This window comes from Humulus lupulus, chromosome 3 (assembly GCF_963169125.1).
Source record: "Humulus lupulus chromosome 3, drHumLupu1.1, whole genome shotgun sequence".
NCBI lineage: Eukaryota > Viridiplantae > Streptophyta > Magnoliopsida > Rosales > Cannabaceae > Humulus > Humulus lupulus.
Genome location: NC_084795.1, coordinates 113326806 through 113347815, shown reverse-complemented (window position 1 = coordinate 113347815; position 21010 = coordinate 113326806). Strand labels below are relative to the sequence as shown.

Here is a 21010-nt window from a genome sequence, read left to right as displayed (position 1 = left end):
CCGATTGTTTCAAAAATGACTCCTTTCATTGGTTATGATAGCTCGGGGAGTACAAAACCGAGTGAAGAAGTACTTCTGAAGAAAATTTAAGATCATTTTCCTATCATTTGTAGGTGTTGCATTTGCTTCAACCCACTTTGATACATAATCTACTTCAATCAAAACATATTTATTATTGTAGGATGGGGGAAATGGTCCCATGAAGTCTATCCCCCAAACATTGAACAATTCCACCTCCAAAATAGAAGTCAGTGGCATCTCATTTCTTCTTGAAATATTTCTGGTGCGTTGGCAACATTCACATTTCTTAACAAACTCTTGAGCTTCTCTGAAAAGTGTAGGCCAAAAGAAACCACTTTGAAGTACATTCGCAGCTATTCTTAACCATCCAAAATGACAACGACACTGGAGAGAATGAGAGTGGGTCAAGATAAAAATCATTTCCTCCTCAGGTACACAACAATGAATGATCTGGTCTGCAGAGTGCTTGTACAGTATGGGCTCCTTCCAATAATAGTGTTTTAATTCTAAGTAAAATTTCTTAAGCTGCTATCTATTCATCTCAGAAGGCACAATATTTGCAACTAAAATATTTACATAATCATCAAATCATTGCACTGTGGAACTATTACTTGCCCCAAATAGTTTCTCATCGGGGAAGTCATATTTATTTGCACTTCCTTGGCATTTTTTCTCTCCTCTACTTCAAGCCTTGACAAGTGATTTGCAACAAGATTTTCTATGCCCTTTTTATCACGAATTTCCATGTCAAACTCTTGAAATAATAATACCCATCTAATGAGACGGGGCTCAACATTTTTCTTAGTCATCAAATACTTAATGGCTGAATGGTCAATGTATACAATCACCTTGTTACTAATGAGATACGGCCTAAACTTGTCAAATCCATACACAATGGCTAGAATATTTTTCTCTGCAGTGGCATAAATCAGTTGTGCATCAATGAGAGTCTTACTAGCATAATATATAAAGTAGAATACCTTGTCAGCTTGCTGTCCCAAAACTGCTCCCACAACATAATCACTCGCATCTCTCATCAGCTTAAATGGGAGATCCCAGTTAGGTTTAACAACAATTGGTAATTAAGTTAACTTCTCCTTAATTACCTTGAATGCGTTAAGGCACTCATCATTGAAGTCAAATGTAACACCATTCATTAACAAGGTAGAGAGAGCTTTGAGACTTTTGAAAAATCCTTGATAAATCTTCTATAAAACCCAGCATGCCCAATGAAACTTCTTACCTCTTTGACTGAAACTCGAGGTGGTAAATTCTCAATAGTTGAAATTTTTACTCGGTCCACCTCAATACCTCTACTGGAAATTTTGTGCCCAAGAAATATTCCCTCTTTCACAATGAAGTGGCACTTTTCCTAAATCAAGACTAGATTAGATTCCTCACATCGCTGCAACACCGCTTCTAAATGCTTCAAACATTCATCATATGACGACCCAAAAACTAAGAAGTCATCCACAAATATCTCAATACTCTTCTCAACCATATCATACATCGTTGGAAGGTAGCAGGGGCATTGCAAAGCCTAAATGGCATTCCCTAAAAATCAAAAGTGCAATAGGGACAAGTAAAAGTGGTCTTCTCCTGATCTTCTAGTGCAATGGCTGTCTGATGGTACCCTGAATAACCTTCCAAAAAGCAGTAGTAACTATGGCCTGTCAGGCATCTAACATAGAAACGGCAAAGGAAAATGATCTCTCCTTGTCACCTTATTCACCTTGCAATAATCTATTTAAATTTTCCATCCAGTTATAGTTCTTGTTACCACAGTCGTACCATCTTTTTTTTGCACCACTTGCACTGGGCTCACCCATGCACTGTCCGAAATATGGTAAATCACACCAACATCTAACCATTTAAGTATTTATTTTCACACTACGTCTTTCATAGTTGGGTTCAATCTTCTTTGAGCTTCAATGGATGGCTTGCTCTCATCTTCCATCAGGATTTTATGCATCACTATCGAAGGACTTATCCCTTTAACATCTGCCATTGCCCACCCAATAGCCAACCTATCAGCCCGTAACACTCTCAACAATTTCTCCACCTCCACATTAGAAAGTAAAGAAGACACAATCATAGGTAAAGTCTCCTTCTCACCAAAATAGACATAGCGAAGATGGTCTGGTAAAGTTTTCAAATTAGCACTAGTGGCTTTTCTATAGAAGGTAATTGTCTTCCAGCCCCTTTTGACAACTCTTCGTATTTCTTACGGTAATACGACCCATAAGAATTTACCCACTTTGCATAATCCATGACCTCAGTGTCATCACTATCATCTTCTTCAAACTGTGTCAAAGCCACCTCAAGATCATCAGAGCTCACATTTTTCTTTTAGAAACAACCCCCTCGATAACATTAATAGACAAACAACTATCACTTGCTCTGGGATGAGACATTGCTTTAACCACATTAAAAACCACTTCATCACCTTGAACCTAGAGCCTCAACTCACATTTTTTAACATTGATGAGCACTTTCCCCTTTGCTAAGAATGGTCTTCCAAGTATGATAAGTACATTAGCATCCTACTCTATATCCAAAATAATGAAGTCGGCATGAAAAATAAACGTGTCCACTTTCACTAGGACATCTTCAATAATACCCCGGGGATGCTTCACTGATCGATCTACCAACTGTAAAGTAACTGTTGTTGGCCTATATTCATCCAAACATAGCCGATGAAAAACAGATAAAGGCATCAAATTAATACTTGCCTCCAAATCCCATTATGCATGTTTGCACTCATAATTCCCTATAATGCGTAGGATAGTAAAGCTCCCCAGATCTCTCAGCTTCTGGGGCAGCTTCCTTTGAAAAATTGCACTACACTGTTCTGTCAAAGCCACACTTTCATAGTCTTCCATATTTATTTTCTTTAACAAAATCTACTTCATGAATTTTACATAACTGAGCATATGTTCTAGAGCTTCAACGAAGGGAATATTTATGTGCAGCTATTTAAAGACCTCCAAAAACTTCAAAAATTATTTATCAAGAGCACTTTTTCGAAGTCTTTGAGGATAAGGAATTTTGAGTTGAGAATGAACAACCGCTGGTGAAGCCTTTTATAAAACAAGTTGGTCTTCAATAACCCCCTTCTAAAATGAACTAGATTTCTCTCCCACATCTTCATTCTTGTTAGCGGATGATTGTGATGCAAGTTGATAAATTTGTTTCCCACTCTTCAGAGTTATAGCGTGACGTTGCTCCTTGGGATTCACCACAGTATTACTAGGCAAATTCCCTTAAGGCCTATACTAGCCAAGTGACCCACTTATGTTTCCAAATTTCTAAAGGAGGATCTAGTCTCATACATAAACTGAGTCTGAGTGTTGGTGAGACTCAATAGAGCAACTTGTAATTCATTTGGTTTCTCTTGAGGGGCTGGTGACCTAGGGCGTTGAGAAGATGAAGCTTGAGGCATGGGCTGATGTGGCAAATTCTGCTGATATTGAGCTTGAAACTATGGTTGCTGGCCTTGATTGTTTCTCCAGGAGAAATTAGGATGATTTCTCCAACCCAGATCATATGAGTTAGAGAAAAGATTGTTGTAAGGCCTCTAAAAATTCCCAAAAACTTGGACCTGAGCTTGATCCATGGGAATATTACTATGAGGGTCAGCTGCTAGACACTGATTAAAAGAATTAGGACCCCCACAAATTTCACAACCCGTCTGTGTCTGAACGACATTAGTTGTCACAGTACTCTGCTGCAATTGCTTAGTCAATGTTGCAACTTGAGCTGTTAAAGCAGTAATTGCATCTACCTCCTCAACCCCAGGATGATTAGTAACCCGCTCATCAGACCATTGAGGATTACATGTTGCCATATCTTCCAACAAATCATAGGCCTCATTGGCACTGTTGCTCATGAATGCCCTTCTAGCTGCAGGATCAATTATGATGCGAGTAGTACCGCACCATCCATTATAAAAGTTGTGGACGAACATCCACTTTTCAATACCGTGATAAGGACATTTTCTCGACAACTCCTTAAAACATTCCCAAGAGACATATAAAGATTCCCCATCTAACTGATAGAAGTTATTAAGCTCTCCCATCAATTTAGCGGCCTTTGAAGGAGAAAAAGGCTTGGCAAGGAACTTCTGAGCCAACTCATCCCAAGTAGTTATAGAATTGGATTGAAGGAAGTTCAACAAACTTTTAGCTCGATCCCATTGCGAGAATGGGAATAGCCTCAATCTGATTGCATCATCGCTCACCCCATTATATTTGAACGTTGCACACAGCTCAAGAAAATTTTCTATGTCCATGTGAGGATCTTCTTTGGAGAGTCCACCAAACTGAACTGTGGATTGGACAATTTGTAAGATTTCTGGCTTGATCTCAAAGTTGTTTGCTGCAACCACCAGCAGTCTAATACACAAATGTACTCTCATAACTGCAGGGACTACATAGTATCTAAGTGTTCGTGCATTTTGGCCCTAAGCAGCATTAGCACCTACATTAACCTTAGGCTCATCATCCCTAACATCACCCATACTGATTTTTTTCCCTTTTCTTTCTTCATTCTGCTTGCAAGTTTTCTCTATCTCAAGATTTATAGGAACTAAACTATTTGCTCCCCTTCTATTGTGCATATAACAATAGTTCTTGAAATTGAAATCACAAAGCGCACACCAACCAAATTAGTAAAATAATTAAATAACAAACCAAATTGGAAATAAAATTAACTATTTTGATATTGATAAAATTTCAGTCTTCGGAAACGATGCCAAAAACTTTTTGCCAATTTTTAAGGTATGCAAGTATACATAATCACACATGTAATAAATTTTTGGTCAATCTTAATATCGTCCCACGAAGACTGAATGATCAATCACCAAACAATTAATCAATAGTTTCTATTTGGCTAATGAAAATTTTGCTTTGTCAAATCTAAAAGTAGAAACACATGCAAGAGTAAACAAATATAAACAACACATGAATTAAATCTAGAATAAAGACAATTAGGGATTTCAATCTCATATATTTCCACTGTACCATTTGCTAATGCAAGATTGATAATTCTTCTCCATATTAAGATAGCAAGTTGTTAAAAATATTTTATAATCAAGTTTACAAATTATAAAATCGAACCTAAGTGAGAATTTCTATATTTCTAAGATAAACTCAACATTTAGGATCATTTTCATCAACAAAATAATCGTGATACTCTTCTTCAAGATTGACTTTATGTCAATTCAATTAGAGCATGCCCAAACTTCACTTTTGAAATTTTGATTCAAACTCGTGAATATTATGAAAACCGATGGCCAATCAATTCTCATACAATAAGCATAAATTGAAAAGATATTAATAAAATAAGAAGAAAATCAAACTTTGCATTAGTTCATAGTAGAGGTTCTAGTGATTGAATTGATAACCCCAATACTGAAATTAGTTTATTAACATAGCAAAGAAATCCATAATACGAAAGTTGAACATAAAGAAAATTAAAGAAGAAGAAAAAGAATTGTAGATTCAATCTCTGAAATTGCTCCCAAAATGTTCTCCTTCACTCCTCCTCATCCAAAAATAGGCCAAAAATCGCACCCAGCCTCCCATCTATTAACAACCCTAATGACTTTTTATGAAAAGACCTTCTTACCCCACTAAAAATACTTTTTTTGGTGTTTGTACGCACAATAGCGTAGGGGCGCTTCTTTGATGGAGCTGAGGCGCTTGGAAAATTGCAAAAACAAGCTCTCTAGAACTCTACAGCATAGGGGAGCTTCACTGTGGTGCAGGAATGCTTGGAAAAATTTGGCATAGTGCAGGGGCACTTGGGAAGCAGTGTTGTTGCACTTCTTCCTGGGATGAATCTCGTTTCTGTAATTTCGTAGCGCAGAGGCGCTACAACATAGTGTTGGTGCGCTTCAACAACTAACTTTAATCGTCAATAAACTTCCAAAAACAGCTCCAAAAAAGTCCAACAAAACCCATCAACAAGCCTCGAGGCCACGATCACCTCAAAATGACCAAATTCAACATTTTTTTGAACAATTTTCTTCTTGTTTCACTAAATCTCATATGTTAGACTAATAAAACCTAAAAAAAACAAGAAACTAGCGTAATTTTGTACAAAACAAACTTAATTACCCCAAGTTTTCCCTAAAACAAACACAATAAAGCGAGTCAAAAACTCGCTTATCAGAATCCTTAGATATGTCAGTGTATCACTTTGGAACCAAGAACACAATTTTTAAATGCCTACAACAAAATGTCAAATTTCACATATTCACTATTTGAAATCATTTATTGTTTTACACCTAGCTTGTGTAAGACCACTTGGACTTTGTATTTTAACCAATCCTTACATATTTATCCCTAGAATAGGTTCCTCCTAAATTATTAGGTGTATGAGAATCTCTTCCAAAGAGATTTTTTCATTCTTGTGAATAATTGTCTTCCTATAGCCTCTCCAATAATTGTCTAAAAGACTTTTTTTATAGTGTATGCACTGTCATTAAGTCTAACCAATAGAATTAGAGCGTTTAAACACGTCATTTTTGAGCCAAAAAACATAATTCAAATCCTGAGAATGGCAACATGTTTCCTTTCCTCTGTCTTGGATTAGGTTTCACCCCTTATGGTTACATGTCACCACCTGGGTTGCAACATGTCGCCTCCCCCTTGCGTAGAGTGCCCAAAATCACCCTTAATAACCTCCAAATGATTCCAAACTTTAGGTTAAGCTTAAATACTTCCTTGTATCACTTTTGACCCATAAACTATTTTTATTAATGCTTACAACAAAAGGTCATATTTCACTCCAACTTCAGTGAAAATCGGTGAGTGTCTTACACCACCTTGTGTAATACTACTTAACCTTTATAACAAATCTCAATAGTCTCCACTTTCCTTTGAGATTGAAATCATGATTTTGACCTCCCATTTTTTATCCTATAAGGCGTCTTTTTGTGGAGATGATAATTAGGGAGGGTGAACTTCCTACTCTCGACGTCTTGACTACTCGATCGAACAACAAGGATGGAGAACCCCTGCCAGTTGTGATGGCCCCTCGTTGTCTTTGCGAGACTCCCAGTCAGAGGAAGAAGAAGGATAAAGATTATGTGTTTGAGGAGAAAGAAGACATTGGCTCTTCTGCCAGTACATATCTTAATAAGGTATGCAAGGTGATTAGCAACCCTACCTCTACTTTGGTGGAAGGCACTTTTGAAATCCCCACCTTGGACATGATGGATCTCATCATGTGGTGCATGATTAAGCACCAGAACATTTATGACCAGCCGAAGCTCAAACTTTCTTGTCCAAATGAGTAATTTGATCACCCTCTAGAAGGGTGGAAAGCTTGGAGCCTGAGGCACTTCAACGTTGCGGCCACCTTCCCCATATATTCATCTCCTTGCCATCGCCAATTACTTTAGGGTATCCTCTTAGTTTGACTGGAATCTCCTAGACAAGATCTCACCATAATCCTGGTGGCTTGTTTCATTGATGGGGGTTGTCAAAACGACGAATCTTGTGAATTGGATATCTTCTTCTTTAGTTTGGCTCTTAATGAATGAACCAAAATGTTGGGTCGTTTTTTTGGACAAACTCATCAAACACCCAAAGAATGATTAAGTATGAATTTTTTGAGAGAGAGGATTTATAATTATTTGGCCATTGATAAGACCTATGGTCACTTAGTCATTTTTACCGATGTCTGAGATTACAAGCTTTGGTTACATTTAATGTTAAAAACTCTAGAGTATGGAGCTTATAGTGTTTGGCACTAAAAGATGCCTCTAACATTTGGCTATTCTACCATCCTTCTTCCCGAACCTCTCTTCCTCTTATTTATAATGAGGAGTCTGGTTACATTTGCAAAGTAAACTGGCTTGGACACTTGCCTTGGTTGAATGGTGATGTCAATTGTAGGCGAGTTGGATATTGGTGACTTTAATAGGCGAAACCGTCATTAGAAACCTCCCATCGGTTAAATGGTGACCTCATCTGTATGCGTCTTTAGAATTAGCGAGTTGTTCTATGAATGACAATGTGCTCCATAAATGGAAATGTGCTTCAAAAATGACGATGTGCTCCTTAAATGGTGAGATGCTTCATTAATATTGACTTGATATAGGGTGCGTAAGTTGGTGAGGGTGCCTGCCTTTGAGGTTGGTGACCGTATCTGTTGGGGAGGGTGCTTCCAATATTCTTACTCGCACCATATGCTTTGTCATGTTCTTCGCTACGCCATTGTGCCAAAAAGGGAATAACAAAAGGATTTGACCGATCAAGTTTAAATGATTGAGGAAATGAGGAAAATATCCTTAAATTATACAATTAAATCACTTTTATCCATATCCTTGCAAACATTTCCTATTTAAGTACTGCCTTTTATCCTAGAATCTCCTCCACATATGTGCTTGTCCAAAGTAATCCTATTTCCTCGTCACAGCTTTCCTTGAGTAGATTGATATTTATATTTTGGTTGTTGGGCTTTTCTTGTCCTTCTTATCCTCAAAGTTTGGTCCATGCAAAGGGTCATTTTGTGCATGTTAAAGTGATGGACAATAGTTTCTCTTAAGTCCTTGCTCGCAATTTGTACAACAAGGACCCACTACTACAGTTATAGGCTTTTACCTCGCTCTATTATAACGTGCAACCAGACGCCCATCCTAGTATAAGATTGAGGGTTTATTACATAACTACTATGTCGGGACTTTAGTGAAACATGTTTCCCTTAAGCTCGACTAACCTTTATGTTGCATGAGGAGCAACATAATAACCTTTATATAATTGGGCGAAAAAGGGCCGAAACCCTCATTTTTCCCCTTCTTTTCCATGAAGGAGAGCACCATCGACATCACTCCTTCATCATTTGTGGTGGATTCAAGGTAAAATCTAACCTCTAAAATTGATTTCTTAGTAATAAGTTAATGTTCTGCATTGAATATTATGAAGTTTAAGCTAGTTATTTTTTAAGATTTTGAGTAAGATCCAGATTTGAGAGGGTTTTGAGAATTTTCAATCCTCATATTTCACATTGAAGCATTTTTTGGTGTACACTTTAAGTTACATTATGGCTAAGTTGTTTTTGTTAAATAAAAAGAAATTGTAATTTTTTTTATTCCATAAAACTAGTAATAAGAAAATATTTTTTTATTGTATTATAAAAATCAGTAATATGTAAATAATACTTTGTATTTTTTTAATTTTAATTGCCAGGTTAATTTTAATTTTCTTAATTAAATTGTATATTATGAATATAATAATATTTTGTTTATTTAGATTATTTTTTTAAGAATAATTTATATTAATTATTTTCTATTGATATGTATAATTAATCTAATTTAGATTATTATTCTATTAAAAAAATTTCCTTAATTTGATTTAGGTGCCTAATATCCACCTTTTTAATTATTTAGGTTTATTATGTTAATCTTAATTTTGATTGGTATTGGAGAATTGCATAGTTTGATAATTGCAAGAGGTCTATTATATTCAATTTTCTTCATTTAGTTTCTTAAAATTATAGTAAAAAACATATAAATTTAGTAGAGTTTGAATATCTCAAATATTCACATGTTATGCGATTTTTGTGCTGTGATGATAATGAAAGGTTCCAACCTTGTGTGTCAAAGTGAAGTAGGTTCTTGTCTTTGAATTAAGTGTAAAAATATGAAATAGATGATTGTTGACCATCGTTTTGGCCAATGACGAGTAGACACAAAAAACGACAGAAACTAAAATTGCACTAAGTAGAAAATAAACGACACAAAAGTTTTATAGTGGTTCAGCCCTAGAGAATTAGTAATAGCCTAATCCACTTCATGTTTTTATATATGCCAACCTACACTTATGATCAAATGAACCTTGGCCAACTAAGTTTCTCAAGTGCAAAGAGGACATATTTTGACATAATGTCACTAGAGAATTAAATTACACCTCCTTTAAAAATCCATAAGTCTCCAAATGAAGTCACGAGTCCTCTATTTATAAGCTCATAGACCGTATACAAAAGGTCCTGAGTCTTGACTCAGTCATCAGTCGTTCCAACTACCTTTAATTAATAAAATAATTCATGATATTAATCAAATTCCAAATACAACAAAATGGGTTATTATTTTAAGATATCTCCTAAAGATCTCACGACAGTTACAAACATTTTTTGCTGAAGACTTTACTGAGATTCTGCTGTAGTGCACCAATTTTTTTATTCAAATTTTGTGCTTTATTTTTATTTAATTATTAAGTGTTGTGAAATATTTTATTTATTTGTTTAAATTAATTGTCAGAATTGTGTGAATTTAATTGTTAATCGTTTTATTTATTTATTAATTTAATTGGTGAATAAAATGAGTTTTGATTGAATGCACCAAGGTACGTGGTAGGTAGAGATGCACCTTAGCAGTTGAGTGTGTGCATGTGCATGGTTGCATGGTGTGCATGTAATAGTTTTCTACACATTAATTTCTTTTATTGGTTTATTTTTGTTATTTAATTAAGGGATTTAAAAAGAAAATAAAAAGAAAGGGAAATAAAGAGAGAAGACTCTAGAAGACTTGTGTTCGCACAAATCAGAATTGGGAAACAAGTGTAGAAAAAAGGAGCTGCCTTTTTTTGATTTCCCATAATCCTGGACCCAGCCTCAGTGAAATGCATAACTTGGGATGTGGATATCCGATTTAGACACAATTGTACCGTTAGAATGCTAATGAAATTATCTACATTTTTTGGAAAATTGCATTTTTCCTAAAACGCAAAGAAAACGGGTCAAAACCCATCCCTAAGTGCAAGACCCTAGAGTTACGAGAATAACATAATTTCCTTTATTAGACATGGACCGCCAAGGAAGGAAATAGAGGAATTAGTGTGCTTCCAATTATCAAAGGGATTGATTAGCTGAGTATAATTATTAATTGATTTTATTTTTTATTTATGGAAAATAAAGGGAAATGATAATTATCTTTTCCTTAGCTAGGTTTTAGTGAATGCGGCATTTAAATAGAAAATAAGAAAGAGCTTCAAGGCTCATTTGGGTCTCTTGGCTGCCAACTATAGAGAGAGAAAGGGCATGAGCTCGTGGGAGAGGAGAGAAAGAGGAAGAGAAGGAGAAGAGAAAGAAAAAGCCAAGGCTAGGGATCCTAAGGTATGGGTTAAGAATTTCATTTTTTTCTCTACATCTTGATTATAAGTAAGGCAAAATGAAGGTGATGATAGGTTTGGATTTTGTTGCAAGAGGATTGGAGGCTAGGGTTCAAAATCCCTAGGGTAAGTATTTGGGTTCATAGTCATGTTGTTAGTTTTTTTACCTCTTCTTGAATCTAAGATCGTTTTTTTTTTATCTTTGCTTTTGTGTGGTGTATTCGAAATCCCTAGGTGGTGGCCATATTTGGGTTCTTTAATACTTTCAAGAGAGGTATTAGATTCCTCCCTCAACCTATGTTTTGTTTTGATTTCTTTGCAAGGTTATGGTTTGGTGATTGGCAATGATTTTTGTTTTGTTTTCCTTTGATTTGTTGGTTGATTGTTATTTTTGATTTTGGGTTGAAGGGTTATTTTTGTTTGATGCATGAGGGGTTCAGCCTAGGGTGATTAAAAAGGGTTGTGTGCATAGTTGATTTTAATTGTTGATTCTTTTGGATTCATCTTGATATTAGACGCATGAACTTTGTAGGGATCCTATGTTATGTTACCATGGTATTTTGATTTTTATGATCTATTGGGAAATATTCAAGAATGCTATTAGACACATGCTAGGGCATACATTTCGCTTGTTGTTATGATAATGTTGTCTTATAAATATTCTTGTAAAAAAAGGCAAAAGAAACATGAAATGTTGATCATGAAGGTTTTTGCATAAGGTCTTATTTGGTGTTTGATTGATTAAATTTCATGCTAGATGTAATAATGTCGTGTTCAAGTGTAGGTGAATGTAGGATTGTTAAATAGATAAGAGCATTTTATGAACATTGTTTAAACATGATTTGGTGAAATAATGCTTGTTTTTTTAAATTTGTGAGCATATTAGTGAAACAATGTTTTAAAATGCACATGTGATGCCTCAAGTGATATTTGATTTTTAAGTAAATAAAAAAGCATTCTATTTCACATTTAAATGTCGTTTTTACTCAATTAATACATGCAGATTTTTTTTTAGTATATTTTATGAAGAAAATATGGTTTTTAATCCAAGTTGTGATTTTTGAATGAATTAATAGTTGCTCAAATTTTTGATTAAAAATAAGAATGGTCTTTTAAATGAGATAAATTATATGAGTGCATTAAATAAATTATACCCTATGTTATGTATATGTAAAAGTGATATTTTCTAAATTGTAAATATGAAGTTTTACATTTTATTTAGGTGCAGATTTTTTATTTAAATGAGAAAATATTTTGGTTTTAAAATCACTTATAATTTTAGACAAAATAAATAGTTGCTGAAAGTTTGTGTTAATAAGCTAAAATAATTGTTTTGTTTAAAATTTAAGAGTCTGACTGCTAAATAATTCAAGTCTTAAATATTATAAGTGAAAATACATTTTCCACACTTTAAATTATAAATTCTCACATTTAATCATATAATTTTTATTAATTTTCAAAAAAATTAATTTCTAATTGAAAGAAGAAATTTATTAAGTATTTCTAAATGACTACAAGTTTTTTTATTTTCTATGCTATTTAAAATAATAAATGGAATTATTATTTTTTGAGAAACTAAGAAAAAATGTTAAATGAATTATTTTTATGAAATAAAAATAATATTTTAAGAGGTTTAATCAACTTAGTGATTTCAAAGAGATAAATAATGGTAAGAAAGTATGTTACTAAATCCTTATTTTGAAAATGATAGAAATAAGCGCATAGGAATTATCATTTTTAACGTCACTTTTTAACAACGTTCCCACGTATGCATGTCGCCTGAAAATGCACTTTTACGTTAAAAAATATGTCTAATATTCAACCATGCGATTTTTACTTAAAAATCATGCATGTAAAATAGGTATAAGTTGCATTATTCTTTTGGTGATTTTATATATAAATATGCATGTTTTGAAAATATGTTTAGTTTTCACCATGTGTGCATGGCCCATGCACACATGGGATTTATGAGTTCGGCACAAGATAGTCTTATGTGATGCTAAAGAATGATATTTGATTATTGTTATAGGCTCGTTCTGAAGTTTGTCAATTTTTGTTTTGCTTGGACCTAAGGTAAGGAAGTTCGATAAAATTTTGTTTATTTATGTTGTGAACGGTAAGATTGGCTTGTATGAATAGAATGCTATGTATGTAATACATTTTGATGTTGATGAATCATGAAATTTCATTTGTAATGATGTGACTGGATTGTATGTGATTTGAATGTTGTATGATATGTAATGGTTGTTAGCGTGATGAACGCAACACAACAAAGGGGTTACAATGGATGTGAAGAAGTAACCCGAGTTACTAAGGATATAAAGAGGTAACTCATAGGGCAGACGCGCTGAGGATATTCAAGGACCAGAGATCCTATTTACCTCAAGATATGACATGGACAAGATAGCGAGCCATGTTCACAAAGATATGATGATGATGCTTATGATGATAATGTTTATGATGATAATGTTTAGGATGATAATGTTTATGATGATGATGTTTATGATGATGATGTTTATGGTGATGATGTTTATGATGATAATGTTTATGATATTGATGTTTATGATGATGACGTATGACGATGAAGTTAAGTATGATGTGTAACGATGTATGAATGTGAATGTGTTTTGTTGTGTTTACTTGTGTGTTGTTTGTACTTCCTTACTCGGCTTTTAGCTCACCCCCTTACTTTCCCTTCCAGGTGACAAATAGGATTTCTCTTGGCACGCGTGGTGATGTGGGAAGTTCCAACATCAGGGTGTGTATGGCATGGGGTACCCTATGGGTGAGAAAACGATCAGCTTAACGCCAATTTCTAAAGAATAATGTTTTGCTTATGTAACTTTTTAGAACTTATTAGTGGGACTTGAACTTTAATTATTTTTAAAAACGTTGCATAAAAACCATTATTTTCTTTTTAAACTATTGGCCCAACTTGTATGTTTTATGAAGGCCCCACTGGGATTTTTATAATAGCGACTTTTCTTCTATAAACTTATGAGCATGCAAATATTTTACAAAGTATTAGATTAGGGTGTTTTACATTTGCTAAAGAGGCTACTGGTGAATAAGCCCCTGAGATTCTGAAGTCTCTGGTCGGCCTGTTCTCTAAGATGCTCTTTCGAAGTCTCTTGTCGGTATTTTCTCAACCAAAGGCAACCATACTTGCAATCATTGGTTAGTGAATATTCCGACCAGAGGCAACCATACTTGCCATCATTGGTCAGTGATTTTCCCCACCAGAGACAACCATACTTTCCATCACTAGTCAGTGATTTTTTGACCAGTGATGCAATATAAGCTCTGCCTAGTAGGTCATTTCCAAATCCTTTACACTCCCTCTACTCGACATATTTTTTCATCATCAATGTGCCACCCAGTATAAATGCATTGCCATTTTTCACCTCAAATTTTCACGTCATTACATTGAGTTTTTGGGTATAACATTTGCCCCCAAGTATATCATATGAATTGAATATGTGATATACTTTTCCTTGGGCAATAAATATCTGAGTAGTCCAAGAACACTATTTCCGACCAGCAGCTTTCAAAAGGGGTGAATGTCCGACCAGCCATTATATTTCTTCATTGGATATCCGAGCAACAGTCTCCATGAAAAACCCACGTCGTAATTCTCCATTAATTTTGGTACCTTTTGAGTTCCAAATTCCAAAAAATAAGGATTTTAGTATTCTCCGACTTTTTTTAAAAACCCATGGTTGCATTTTTAGGTCATGGAAATGGTGGCTTCATGTTTCCCTAATCATGGGAAAATGTGAGAGAGAAGATGAAAAGGCTTGGGTAATGATTTTTAATCTTATAAATAGGGCCTCCCACTGCTATCTATACTCCATTCTCTCTTCAAGAACCAAAAAGTAACCTCTCCATTTTGCCGAAGCTTCCCAAATTCGAAGGTGCCCATAATTTTTTCAAGCTTCTTCGATGCATCTCTCACGAAATCGAGGCTTCCATCATCCTTTTGGGTATGTTTCTCAAACTTTGTACTTATTTTCAAGCATTTTTAATTTAAAATTTTAGAGAAAAGTTTCTAGATACCTCTAAAATTCGAAACCCCCTTTTCAAAAAATTTAAAAATAGTCATTGACAAAATTGTGTAAAAATATGATTTTGTTGTTGATTTGATGTAGCCTAAGCTTTGGGTTAGCCAATTTTGCCTTTGATTTGTTGTAATTTTGTGAAAAATTTATCTGAAATCCCAATTTTAAGTTTTTTTGGGTTCTTGAGCCTTTGGAGAACACTGAAGCTTCTTTGAGAAGCTTTGCAAAACCTTTGAAAATGCCCTTTTCTCTTTTGAAAGAAAAGAGACACATTGCCCAGGAAAAACTTAAAAATTTTCTCCTGGCAACAATTTTTTTTTCAATTTGCACACACTCTCTATTTGGTTAACTCACCTCCATTTTTTTTGTATATGAATCATTACGAGTTTAGGGATTGACAACAAAACAAACTCTGACTCCTCGCACCCTGAGCCAAGTGATACTTGTCCAAGTAGTGATTCTACCCCGATCAACCTTATACTTCTTCTACGAAGATCAATTCGTGGAAGAACAACAAGTAGAAGAGGTTGAGACTAAAGCTTCTTCAAGAACTTCCCGCCCAGTATGAAAAGTTAAGAGACCAATGAAAAAGATTGGCCAGTATTTCGTGGCAGAGATTCCCACCTAGTATGTTGTGCCCATACTTAGAAAAGAAGAAGACCAAGTGCCCTCTTGGTTTGTAGCCAAAGCCTCCAAATTGAACTCTAAAGTTGTTGAGAGATACTCTCAGACTTTGGGCCTTGAAGGAGTGAACTTAATATGTCCACGCCATGACCAAAGAGCCAACAACCTCAGAGGAGTTTATTGTTCTTGGTCAAGGTATCACATCCATGTTGGAGTTACAATCCATCTGCATCCTTTCCTTCGATCGGTGGCTTATTATTTCAACATTTCTTCGTTCCAGATTGCTCCAAACAGGATACGAGCTTTGTGTTGGGGTTTTATTCCCTAATTAAAACCCAAATTCTTTGTAATCTTATTTCATTATCAATAAAAGAATAGAAATCATTTTTTGACTTGGTCAATCACTTTGCTCACATGTTTTATTTTCATGATTATTTTTTTAATATAAACATCTATTAAATCCCGAGCATATAGCTAATCTTATTTATAGTGACGTAATCACAGTGGAATATAAATATGATTATATGTTAAAAATAAGTTAGTCCTAAGATTAGTCAGTGCCCAGGATTTACACTGACTTGCCAATCTACGATATGATCAACTTACACATTACAATGTTATGTTCTTTCCAGAACATTAGCAAAGTAGATAAGATCCAATGTATTTGTTACATCTGACTGGACCGATATTGACAGTTGATAAGATTAGTAAACATACCGTTATTATCTATTCTAGTCATATCATATAGTTGACCATAGGTCAATTCAATCTCAATTCTGAGTGATTAGTATTCTAACTGATTGTATTATTTGAGTGCTTTGACTTGTTCGTTACCAGCTTACCCTACGGACTAGCCCATACTTACATCTTGGGAACTCGGTAGTATAATTGAGTGGGAGTGTTAATCATAGATATGAACATCTATAGCTTCTGATGAAGAAGTAAAACAATGGTTTCTTTTTAGTTTGATTCAAGGTGTTAAATGATAGAGATCTCATTTCAGTATTTAAATTAGTTTACTGAAATATCATTTACAAGGAACTAAGTGTTTTAAGGATAAAATACAATGAGGGGTAAAACGGTATTTTAGTCCTATCTCATTGTAGACCGTCTATAGAGGATTGAGTGACAATTATGGTTGTAACAATGGATAATTAATAGTGTATCTATATTTTTTATAGAGTATTCTATGAATTCAAGAGTGCAATTCCGAGTCTATAGTGGACTCACGAGGAATTAATAAGTTAGTAAATTTATTTGTTAGATTTATGATAACTTATTGGAGATTGATTTCATAGGCCCATGGTCCCCATTGTACCTTGGATAAAATCATCTAGATAGTCTCAATTAATTGATTTAATTATCAATTAGAGTTATCAAAGTTGACGAGGTCAATTTTGGATAGTTTCACAGAGTTGTGTAATTTTTAGAAGAAAAGAAAAGTTATGGCTGATTTATTAATTAAGATAAATTGGTATCTAAATTAATAAATAAATTTAAATCAAGGTTCAAATTATAAATAATTAATTTGATAAAGGATTTAAATAATTATTTAATTAATTAAATCAATGGAAAATAATACAGGCATTGATTTTAAGTCCAATGGGCTTATAATCAAATGGGAAATTTCACGGGCCTATAGCCCATGATAATTTCGACCTAGAGCTTCAAAATGGCTATTATTTTATTGATTTTTTAATTAAATTAAATGGCCTAATTGAGTCTATAAAAGGAGTGCTTAGAGAGAAGTCAAAGCATAAGTTTGATAAGTCACAAGTCAGATTTTCTGATAGTTTTAGATTCTCTCTAAACACAAGTCCTTTTCTAAGCCTCTTTGTTATTTTCTCTTCTTCTCTCTATATCTATCTCATGTGTTGAGAATCGCCCACACTAGTCTAGGTGGTTCTAAGGATACACTGGAAGATTGTGAAGAAAATAGAAGATCAGTTCAGTTTCTTGATAATACTCTGCGGCAGAGAGGATACAAGTGTTAGAGAAACTGAAGGAATGACTCTTTAATTCCGCTGCGTATACTGTAAGTATTCTATTCTTTGTTTCTATTTGAATTCAATTTTAGAAACATGTTTTAGGCTATCTCGTATTAATTTGTTTAATATTAGATATACATGAAAATAAATAAAGATCCTGTATAAGCTAATCCAACACTTTGTCTGCCCTGTACATAATTGACCATATTTATAAATGGAGTCCACCTACTCTTCCCGAGGTGCACTATTTGTTTGATTTCAGTACAAACCTCAGCCATAAGAACACAAGTTCTTTCCACTTTTTTCATAGGCAAAAGGGGATTAATTACATTCATGGTATCACCTTTAAATCAAACAATAGGAAGTATTACACATAGTACTTTCTTACTTCAGATATTGAAGCTAATTACTTTGCCTTTACTCATGCAGGACCTTTCTACCGACCTCTCCCGACTAGAGAAATGCATGCTCGAGCAGAGTTTCTTGTCAATATGCCAATTTATGAAAAAGATTTCGAATTGTTGCTTAACTTAGACAACCTTAGGCTAGCGGGGTTGTTGAAAGAAGGCCAGGAGGTCGGTGTTGGATTTACAACTGACGAGGTTAATATGACTGACAAGTAAAATCTAGATACCTATGTAATTACTGACCAGTTCTTCCCTGAGCCATCTTCCCAACTACGCCGATTAGGTGATCTCGTTATTAGAGAACCTCTTCCCAAGGAGACCCATCGTCCAATCCTTCCTACTCGACATGGAAAAGGAAAAATCATTGCACTCCTCAGGGAAGTCAGCTCTTCCTCGAAAGATGATGATAATTTCCTCGACAAAATTCTCAATTCAGGTTCCCTTACAAATAATTAGCATAGTTCATCATCTTCTTTGCTTGTTCATAATTTTTGTGTTGAACCTATTTCTTATTTTTCTCTATTTTTCTGATTAGTAAGTCGTTTTACTTTGTTGCAAATTTAGATATGTTCAGGCAATTTAATACTCTTAATGCCCAAAAATGGAATGCTGGGGAGGAAAGTAGTGTAAATCCACCGAGAAAATTCGCTAAGATTGTCCCAACTAACTAATAAAGATTATCCGAACAGGATGGAAAATTAGCTTTCTCAACTCCTCAAACTTTTCTACCTCCTGCTCCAAAGAAAACTGTTCGACCAATAACAGGCATCAGGGGCCTAAGTGAACCTCTTTAACTTGCTGGTGAGTATGGTAAGGAGCTTCTCGACCAGATACTTAACCATGAGAGGATGACTCCTCAGTAGAGTGTTGAAGTTGTCCTCAAAAGAGGCCTTCCTAAAGTGAAGAGCGTAAGTATTTTACCATAACCATGTGTATTTTCCTATGGATTGGCCTTATACGAACTACCCCCTTTTATTTTTTATTTTCAGGGATCATATAACAATCAATCATGCTAAACACCATGCAGTGGATTATAAGGAGCTAGTCAGAGTGCTAAATGATTTGTTGTTGTAGACTTGGGCAGAGAATAAAGGCTTGGTCAAGTATGAAAGAGATCTTCGAGAAAAAGCTGAGCAGGTAGAGAAGACAGTTGTCGACCTAGATAAATCTTTGAAGGACTTGGCTAATGAGAATAGCAAAAAGACCTAAGTCATCAAGACCTTAACAGATCGACTAGAGAAGAAGAATCAAGAGATTGAAGAGTTGAAACAAGACAAAGATGTTGATATGGCACGTTATGAAGAAATCTGCTTCAACTCCTTCTATCAAATATGGAAATTGAACAAGCCTCTCAATCTTGACTTTCTTTCTGAGGAGGGAAAGATTGAGGAGCTCGCCAAGTGCGATGCTAAGGTCGCTGATGAGGCAACTCTTTCTGCTGGTGTTGTACTATCTTCTCCTGCCCTGTCATTCTGTCCATAATAGGTTCCAGGTGCTGAAGACGAAGTTGGCTAGCTAGCTAACATATCTGACCAGTAACTATCTTTCTATTCCTGGCTTGTCATTTCATCCAGAAAAGAATCCAAGTGCTGAAGACGAAGTTGACCAGCCAACCACTAACATACCTGACCAGTGACGTTTATATCTAGCTCTTCGGGGAATTTTGTAAAGAAAATTGCTACTCAGCAGCTTCTATATTTTGCTTGTACGACTGAGCTGTTGGAATTTATAATTTACTTTTATTTTTTAACTTAAAAGAATTTAAGTCATTTTAGACTTTAAACATTATAAGTTTTTTTTAATAGTAAAGTCACTCTTATTTATGCCTTATATATTTTCGCATGAGTACTTAGTTTTCTTTAATCTAGAAATTATATACATTTCACAAGATTTTACAAAGTATACTTCCTCACACTCTTATTGCTCTAAATATTTGTGAGCAGAATACTTTTATTCACACGAATATTTTTTCCTAACTTCAAGTTTTCTAAAACATAGAAAAATTCAAAGTTACTTAAGTTTTGTTATATGAGTTAGCTTAATGGCCATTTTTTACTTCAAAAATTTACAAGTCAACCTACGTAAGCTTTGTCATACAAGTTAGCTTAATGGCCATTTTTTTTACTTAAAAAATATACAAGTGAGCCTAAAAAAACACCTTAACTCGTGCTTTTATTGGCTGTGTTAAATTATATTCCAATATACCCCATGTCTCCCCCAAGTGATCTAGGGTTGAAAGATCCTCAGTCACTTGCCACTTGACCAAATCTGTTCAAGTGGTTAATTACTCGTGAAACACATAGAATATATGGAAAATAGCCAAGTAGTTGAACACTACTTGAACGTCCCGACCAGTTGAAAATTGTCCTCTTTTATCGATCAGTTGAACACTGTTTGAATAATTAACACACAAGCATATTTGTAGCAAGAATCGACCATGTTGCGTGTAGTCTCTTTTATTACTCATAATGTAAAAGTGACAAAACGTGTCTAAAAATGAGTCTTAAGTAAAAAAATAGGAGACCGATCGGCTAATGAACAACACCTTAACAAACTTAAATAACAAGGTGAACACTTGAAACTAAGCTACCAGTCTGAATGTTGATAATATATCTTCATATGCTCATCATTCTAGTAGTTCCTAATCAATTCTCCGTTCAACTGAGAAAGTTTGTAAGTGGTGCGAGGAAAAACTTGCTTCATTTGGTCAAGGTCCCTCCAAATTTTGTCCTAGCACTCCAACTGTTGGGTTTCTAACCAACACCTTTCTCAGGATCAAATCATCGACCTTGAAC

At 34.7% G+C, this 21010-nt stretch overlaps 1 non-coding gene across 1 annotated transcript; it reads left to right on the top strand.

The window, feature by feature from the left end:
• The first annotated feature begins 3998 nt into the window (after window positions 1-3998).
• Window positions 3999-4105, top strand: LOC133828309 (small nucleolar RNA R71). Its single transcript, XR_009890936.1, has one exon. It is a non-coding gene; the product is annotated as a small nucleolar RNA R71 (small nucleolar RNA).
• Window positions 4106-21010: the final 16905 nt, after the last annotated feature.